General features: G+C 42.3%; 1 long non-coding RNA gene across 1 annotated transcript; it reads right to left on the reverse strand.

Moving 5' to 3' along the window:
• Nucleotides 1-3,305: 3,305 nt before the first annotated feature.
• LOC116661767 lies at nt 3,306-8,539 on the reverse strand. The gene is made up of 3 exons (XR_004317731.1): nt 8,144-8,539; nt 5,883-5,886; nt 3,306-3,440 (listed from the first exon to the last, which is right to left on the reverse strand). It is a non-coding gene; the product is annotated as an uncharacterized LOC116661767 (long non-coding RNA).
• Between the last annotated feature and the right edge of the window lie 616 nt (nt 8,540-9,155).

Raw genomic sequence — 9,155 nt, forward strand, 5'->3', positions numbered from 1 at the left:
TTGCTTGTTATGTTTTTGCCGTCGTCTAGTTGTTTGAAAGCTTATTTTTTGGCCTTCAATCTCTTGGAACTGAAAATTGTACTTCCTGTTTTTACTATACTTCATTTACTCAAGTTAGGTACTATCATGTATCTTATATAGACTTATAGGGCTTGGTTAATTGCAAACTTTAGACTCTTTCATGTAGGCAATACCTAGTTATTACTGTGAAGACAATTTTCCCTAGACCTTGATGCCATGCCCTGTTCCTGTGTGTGTTGTGTGCTATATGTCTAAATCCTGGTGTTTCCTTTGATGTGATGAACACACCATACTGATTCAGTTAGTAGAACTTCATTTTTATTACACTAATCTCACATTCTGAAAGGGCACAGGGCACTTCCTAGTGGAAATGAAGCTTCTATAGGTTTTCAGGCTCTGCCATCTGTATGTCCATTTGTAGTGTCTACAAAACAGCCAAAATAGAGTGCGCTTGTTTACTTATACTGCCATGGGGAATGTTCCCAATGTTACCAGTCCTTCCCAGAGCTTCTCTGTCTACAGAACAACCAGTGGAAGCATGTATGGATGTCCTACTTCAGGGCCAGCTGGGATGATCCCGCAGACCGACCTAGTTGGGTCCGCGGTTCAGTACCATGTCAGTGCCGTCCAAAATAGTAGCATCTGCATTTGGGTGATAATGCTGTAAGAAAATGCTTCATCTTCTCATTCTGTGGACTTTGACCACTATTCTAGTTCTCTCATGCTTGAGTCATGCGTTCACGAGGCAACCACAGGGCTGTTCCGCATCCTCTGCCTCAAACCAGACTGTAATCCCAATCCAGGTTATGAATGTAGCGTATCCTAAATCTTTTAATACTGATTTCAAACCCAATGCCCCCTGGAACCCTCAGTCCAGATGCATGATACCCTCTGATTGTGCCCCACACGTGCTCTATTGGCAAAATGTCAAATTGGACCCTGGTCCTGCAGATGCAGTGGATGTGGCCATAGGACATATCGATAAACTCAACTCTCACGAGCCAGTGCGGTTTGCTGTCTCACTGAGGTCACAGTTCTCTTTGCTCTCTTGAAAGTACACACCAAAACCCACAACGCACTCTAGATCCCTGAGTTCTGCGAGAGCCGTCATCCGTCGCCCAACCCCTCTTTTTCCGCTGCCTCTGCCTGCTTAGATTTGGCAGCTCGGATCTTGGTCCCAGATTCAATTTGTGGGGATATTTTGAGCTGATTTCTTTGAGTTCTGTCAGCCAAGCATCTGCTGTGCACTCCTCTAACACTCAGCGCATCACCTTAAATCCCATGCCTCCTGCCGGCTTAAGAGTATGCTTTCAAGTAAAACAGAGTTTCACCTTTGATGCTCCATTACCAGAAGTCAGATCCTGCACTGGTTTCCATTCCCTACTTTGCCTTTTCCTGCTTCCGGTTTTTCTGAGGCCTCATCCTGTGTTTGGAAATAACACAACACTCTTAGGCAAGTGTCCTGTGCCAAGGGCTGGTTGAGTGTTTCTTTACAATATTTTGTGTATGGTAGCTATTGAGAGCAGTTTGCACTGGTTCTCTTCCTACTGGGCATCGATAAATCAACACGATTCACAGGTAATTCAAAGAAATTGGACATTTGTTTCGCTCCTTATTCTTTACAGCCTTGGTCTTAGGGTTTGTCCGAAGACTCCAGGTTTGACATTATGTTGATAAGGCAGTTGTAGACTTTAAGAAGGTTAATAGTATCGATTTACGTGTTTTGGGATTTATATGAAAGTGAAGTTAGATTTTGAAAATTACCAAATCAACCTAGAAGCCAGACTTGAAAATTTGTGTAAGATTTTGTCAGCAATGAGGAAAAAACAGACAGTCTCAATGTAAAATAGCAGTCCAAAAGTTTGAAGGGTACATGCCAACCCTTTTCTCTTGAAGCCTCCAACAACAAAAGGAACGATGAAATAATTATTGGAACCAAGATATAACCCCTATCCTGTGTTTCCCTTGTGAACCTGGTGCCCTTTAATCCCAATGACACATACTAGGCAATGTTGGCATTTCAAGGGGTAACATTCCTCTCTAGGAATATACAAGAAAATCTAAACCGAATATATACATTTAGGCTTTTTTCCAAAGCACCTAGAGGAATTTAACTATGAGAAACCTGCTGCAGCTATGCTAAGCTATTGACAACCAGGTGCTCTTCTATCAGTACTGAGAATGCTTAATCATCCGATTATGTTGGGTAAAGCAATTTAACACATCCAAGTCTTCACCTCCAAGATATAGTGCACCCGGAGCTTGACGGAAGTGAATGACTGTCCAGATAACCTATGTCTTTAAAGTGTTTGGCAACTTTTACAGTTCAGTTCAATATCTGACTTCTAATATTTTCCTGTACTGTCTTGAAAAACTGAGGCCTATTACATATTCAAGTTCATTCAAAGATTCCCCTCACTTCCCACACTCCTTTCATCCCAAAGAATATATAACCCCAGCATTTCCTGAATCTAGGGGAAGGTCATCATTTCTTTGTGTGAGCTAATTATTCAAATCCTATCTATTTCAGTCGAGAGTATTTGACCTTTAAGGACTTCACTGTTGTTCACCGAGTGTGAAGGAGGTGGAACTCTGATTCTAGTAGGGGCTTGCTCTCCTCCTACTGGATTCATTGCAGCTCAGGTTCTGATTCTTTGAAATGGATGCCAGAGTGGAGTGGAGGGAAGAGCATGTGATTGATAGCTAGGCAAAAACTTGGGAATAGTCTTACCTGGGCTTGGTGCATTTCGGTCTGAATGATTCGTAAATGCCCCTTGGGATGTGTGGATTCCCACGACCACTTCCAAGTACATGAGCGCATTTTCATCTCTGCCATCTCTTCTCTTTTAAACGTCAGGAATCTTGGACCCGTTCTTGGAGCAGAGAATCGAGTAATTTTCTCAAGGGCACGTTGACTCTCCTTAATTTTCTGCAGAATCACCGAGGTTCAGTAAGTCTCATGAATGTCTTTCAAGCCTGGTATGCTCTAGAGATTTCTCCATGCCGATATTCTCCACTGTAACAGAACAACTCTCATCAATGTGTTCTCACATCTCCTCAATCCATGCAGCCAGTTTTTCTGCCAGCTTCTCTTCGGGTCTCCAATAAAGTCGATGTCAAGAGCACTGGGCATGTCTAAAAATACCGCGAAGCCTCACCAGTAAGAAGATGACAGGCAGATCTTCCACTGTCTGCCCTTTCAGATTCTGGAAACTTACCCATGAACTCAGGTATTTGGGCAGCAGCATTATCTCGAACTTACTCAGCTTACCCGAATAAATAGACCTAAGCCAAACTCCACATAGGGCAGCAGACCCACCATCAAACTGATCCACCCACAGAATTCTGCCCAGTTACCTTGGATCCACCAGCCGCAACAAGCCTCGTGGTACACAACAAAATTTCACCTGGAATCCAACCTGTAACTGTCATCCCCAGTGGTTGATGCATCAAGTCCTTTTTGGGGGTGATGCTGCATTAGACGAGAGTTTCCTAAGGGAAATGTGATTCTATCCAGAAGGGTCTCATGGTCCTTTTCTCTTCCCTCTTTCCTTTTGTTCAGATCTGTATACACAGTACAAACGGAGGGAAGAGTTTCCATGATCAGTTTATGGATTCACACCTATTTAAACTTTCTAACAGTTCACAGTACACAGAGACCCACTCAAGGAAACTCATGTTTGTGTAATATCCATTCACCCAGATTACATATCCGTCTGTTGCTTTCTGCTTAAACACCCACACTCTCAGAACATGGATCCATTTGTTTCATGGGGGCTGAAATTCCTAGAAATTAAACCAATCCCAAAGTGCACTTTCCTGTCTGTCTCTTTTGCTCTTAGTACAGTTATGCAGAGCTACTTGTCTTTGTTATAGGCTATGCCATTTCTTCACTACGTAGGGTAGAATAAGACATTCGTTCATCCTGTTGGAAGACTTGTAAGTCTATATCCCGTTCTATGACACACTCTTATTCAAAACCGTCATTTGGTTTGGATCACGATATGCACTTCTGGATCAGTATCTATGAATAATTATGCACGCGTCTGTTTTCTGAATATACAACTCTGTTGAGTACATGCTAACAGCGATAATAGGTCGATGAGTGCTGAATGATCCTTGACAACACTTTGAGTATTTTGTCTTGAATAATCATGGTTTTTTGGTAGATGTCAGCCAACTGTAATCTTTTGGTGTTTGTTTGTATGTCTGATTGTTTTGCAAACACATTAGGCCATGCATCTCTACTTTTGCTTCAAAAAGTCATGTAAACTGATTCACTTAAGATAGTGCTTATTATCACCTATGATTCCATGCTGCCCTGTCCTTTCTTTTTGATTTTGATGTCCTCCTTGCCTTCTTCTTCTTACTTCTTTGCAACTCAGGCTCTTCTTGCATTTGCAATAATGGTTTTGTTATTTTCATTTCATCTTGCTACTTTTCTACTCAGGGTAAGGTTCTCAATTTTTGTTTTAGGATCAGTCTCAAACTGCTGAATTCTTTTCAGGTTTGCCAGTCAGTGAAATTCCCTAGCTCTGCCGTTGTTATAAACGGCGGTCATTTGGCATAGGCTACCCTAGATTGCAGCTTTTTCTCATTCAGCGTATGGTCTATGTCCTGGCACTCCTCCCTGTACTGCAAAATTTCTGCCGAGATATAAGCTGAAACCCCTCTGGAGGTTCTGTTTTAACTAAGTTGCTTTCCTCGAGGTGCATTTTACATCACTGGGATGATCATGAAATTTGTTTATTTGAATTGTACAGCTGCTTGTTAGACTATTGGTATTCCACCTCTTTTGCACGCTGTGTATTTCCTGAATACGTATAGATGATACTTTCTTGGCTTTCAGCAAGTTTCATTCTGATTTTTCTACAAATTCCTTTTCAGAATATATTATTTTATCTCTTGCTTTTCCGTTTGGAAATCCTATGAGTCCTATTCTTACCTGCTTCTTCTTAACCCAGGATTCAACAGTGATGTTAGCGTTGGTTTGCACTTGCTTTTCTGAGTCTTTTTCAGATGGAGGGATTTCTGTTCTCCTGTCCTCACAGATATTCACGAGTCCCTCTGCATTATATAGTCTGCTTAGGATTGACTTTAGCCCCGTTTTTATCTCATCCATTGGGTTTTCTGATACTATTGGTTTCTTCTTTAGAGTTTCTCTTCCACTTTTCTGGTATTCTGCCTTTTGTGATTCTTAGGCACTGTGGTTCATCAGTGTTTCCCTCACCTCCATTTTCAGAGCTTGCTCTGGTATCGTTCTGCCGTCTAGTTGTTTGAAAGCTTATTTTTTGGGCCTTCAATCTCTTTGGAACTGAAAATGGTACTTCCTGTTTCTTTTACTATACTTCATTTGCTCTACAGGTCTGTTACTATATTGTATCTAATATACACTTATTGGGCTTGGTTAATTGCAAATTTTAGACGCTTTGGTGTATGCAATTCCATGGTATTTCTGTTAGAACAATTTTCCCTAGACCTTGATGCCATGCCCTGTTCCTGTGGGTGTTGTCTGGTATATCTTTAAAACCTGGTGTTGCCTTTTTTGTGATGAACACACCATACTGCTTCTGTTAGAAGAACCTCATGTTTATTACACAATTCTCACAATTATTAAAGGGCACAGGGCACTTCCTCTAGTGGAAATGAGGCTTCTATAGGTTTTCAGCTCTGCATTCTTCTGTATGACATTTTGAAGTGTCTCCAAAACAGCCAACAGAGAGTACGCTTGTACTTTCTACTGCCATGGGAATGTCCCAATGTTACCAGTCCTTCCCAGAGCTTCTCTGTCTACAGAAACACCAGTGGAAGCATATGTATGGATGTCGTACTTCAGGGCCAGCTGGGATGATCCCGCAGACCGACCTATTTGTCCTCGGTTCAGTACCATGTCAGTGCCGTCCAAAATATAGCATCTGCATTTGGGTGATAATGCTGTAAGAAATGCTTCATCTTCTCATGCTGTGGACTTTGACCACTCTTCCTAGTTCTCTCATGCTTGAGTCATGCGTTCACGAAGGCAACCACAGGGCTGTTCCGCATCCTCTGCCTCAAACCAGACTGTAATCCCAATCCAGGTTATGAATGTAGCGTATCCTAAATCTTTTAATACTGATTTCAAACCCAATGCCCCCTGGAACCCTCAGTCCAGATGCATGATACCTCTGATTGTGCCCCACACGTGCTCTATTGGCAAAATGTCAAATTGGACCCTGGTCCTGCAGGTGCAGTGGATGTGGCCATAGGACATATCGATAAACTCAATCTCACGAGCCAGTGCGGTTGCTGTCTCACTGAGGTCACAGTTCTCTTTGCTCTCTTGAAAGTACACACCAAAACCCACAACGCACTCTAGATCCCTGAGTTCTGCGAGAGCCGTCATCCGTCGCCCAACCCCTCTTTTTCCGCTGCCTCTGCCTGCTTAGATTTGGCAGCTCGGATCTTGGTCCCAGATTCATTTGTGGGGATATTTTGAGCTGATTTCTTTGAGTTCTGTCAGCCAAGCATCTGCTGTGCACTCTGCTAATACTCAGCGCATCACCTTCAATCCCATGCCTGCTGCCCGCTTGAGAGTGTGCTTCCAAGTATAACAGAGTTTCACCTTTGATGCTCCATTACCAGAGATCAGATCTTGCACTGGTGTCCATTCTCTACTTTTCCTTTTCCTGCTTCCGGTTTTTCTAAGGCCTCATCCTGTCTTTGGAATTAACAGACCACTCTTAGGGAAGTATCCTTGCCAAGGGCTGGGTGAGTTTGTGTTTACAATATTTTGTGTATGGTAGCTAGTGAGAGCAGTTTGCACTCGTTCTCTTCCTACTGGGCATCGACAAATCAACACTTTCCAGAAGTAATTCACAGAAATTGGATACTTGATTCACTCCTTTTTCTTTGCAGCCATGGTCGGATGGATTATCCGAAGACTCCAGCTTTGACATAATATTGATAAGGCAGTTGCAGACTTTAAGAAGTTTAATAGTATCGATTTATGTGTTTTGGGATTTATATGAAAGTGAAGTTAGATTTTGAAAATTACCAAATCAATGTAGAAGTCTGACTTGACAATTTCTGTAAGATTTTGTCAGCAATGAGGAAAAAACAGACAGTCTCAATGTAAAATAGCAGTCCAAAAGTTTGAAGGGTACATGCCAACCCTTTTCTCTTGAAGCCTCCAACAACAAAAGGAACGATGAAATAATTATTGGAACCAAGATATAACCCCTATCCTGTGTTTCCCTTGTGAACCTGGTGCCCTTTAATCCCAATGACACATACTAGGCAATGTTGGCATTTCAAGGGGTAACATTCCTCTCTAGGAATATACAAGAAAATCTAAACCGAATATATACATTTAGGCTTTTTTCCAAAAGCACCTAGAGGAATTTAACTATGAGAAACCTGCTGCAGCTATGCTAAGCTATTGACAACCAGGTGCTCTTCTATCAGTACTGAGAATGCTTAATCATCCGATTATGTTGGGTAAAGCAATTTAACACATCCAAGTCTTCACCTCCAAGATATAGTGCACCCGGAGCTTGACGGAAGTGAATGACTGTCCAGATAACCTATGTCTTTAAAGTGTTTGGCAACTTTTACAGTTCAGTTCAATATCTGACTTCTAATATTTTCCTGTACTGTCTTGAAAAACTGAGGCCTATTACATATTCAAGTTCATTCAAAGATTCCCCTCACTTCCCACACTCCTTTCATCCCAAAGAATATATAACCCCAGCATTTCCTGAATCTAGGGGAAGGTCATCATTTCTTTGTGTGAGCTAATTATTCAAATCCTATCTATTTCAGTCGAGAGTATTTGACCTTTAAGGACTTCACTGTTGTTCACCGAGTGTGAAGGAGGTGGAACTCTGGTTCTAGTAGGGGCTTGCTCTCCTCCTACTGGATTCATTGCAGCTCAGGTTCTGATTCTTTGAAATGGATGCCAGAGTGGAGTGGAGGGAAGACCATGTGATTGATAGCTAGGCAAAAACTTGGGAATAGTCTTACCTGGGCTTGGTGCATTTCGGTCTGAATGATTCGTAAATGCCCCTTGGGATGTGTGGATTCCCACGACCACTTCCAAGAACATGAGCGCTTTTTCATCTCTGCCATCTCTTCTCTTTTAAACTTCAGGAATCTTGGACCCGTTCTTGGAGCAGAGAATCGAGTAATTTTCTCAAGGGCACGTTGACTCTCCTTAATTTCCTGCAGAATCACCGAGGTTCAGTAAGTCTCATGAATGTCTTTCAAGCCTGGTATTCTCTAGAGATTTCTCCATGCCGATATTCTCCACTGTAACAGAACAACTCTCATCAATGTGTTCTCACATCTCCTCAATCCATGCAGCCAGTTTTTCTGCCAGCTTCTCTTCGGGTCTCCAATAAAGTCGATGTCAAGAGCACTGGGCATGTCTAAAAATACCGCGAAGCCTCACCAGTAAGAAGATGACAGGCAGATCTTCCACTGTCTGCCCTTTCAGATTCTGGAAACTTACCCATGAACTCAGGTATTTGGGCAGCAGCATTATCTCGAACTTACTCAGCTACCCGAACAATAGACCTAAGCCAATCTCCACGTAGGGCAGCAGACCCACCATCAAACTGATCCACCCACAGAATTCTGCCCAGTTACCTTGGATCCACCAGCCGCAACAAGCCTCGTGGTACACAACAAAATTCCACCTGGAATTCAACCTGTAACTGTCATCCCCAGTGGTTGATGCATCAAGTCCTTTTTGGGGGTGATGCTGCATTAGACGAGAGTTTCCTAAGGGAAATGTGATTCTATCCAGAAGGGTCCCATGGTCCTTTTCTCTTCCCTCTTTCCTTTTGTTCAGATCTGTATACACAGTACAAACGGAGGGAAGAGTTATCATGATCAGTTTATGGATTCACACCTATTTAAACTTTCTAACAGTTCACAGTACACAGAGACCCACTCAAGGAAACTCATGTTTGTGTAATATCCATTCACCCAGATTACATATCCGTCTGTTGCTTTCTGCTTAAACACCCACACTCTCAGAACATGGATCCATTTGTTTCATGGGGGCTGAAATTCCTAGAAATTAAACCAGTCCCAACGTGCACTTTCCTGTCTGTCTCTTTTGCTATTAGTACAGTTATGCAGAGCTAATTGTC

This window comes from Camelus ferus, chromosome 36 (assembly GCF_009834535.1).
Source record: "Camelus ferus isolate YT-003-E chromosome 36, BCGSAC_Cfer_1.0, whole genome shotgun sequence".
Lineage (NCBI taxonomy): Eukaryota > Metazoa > Chordata > Mammalia > Artiodactyla > Camelidae > Camelus > Camelus ferus.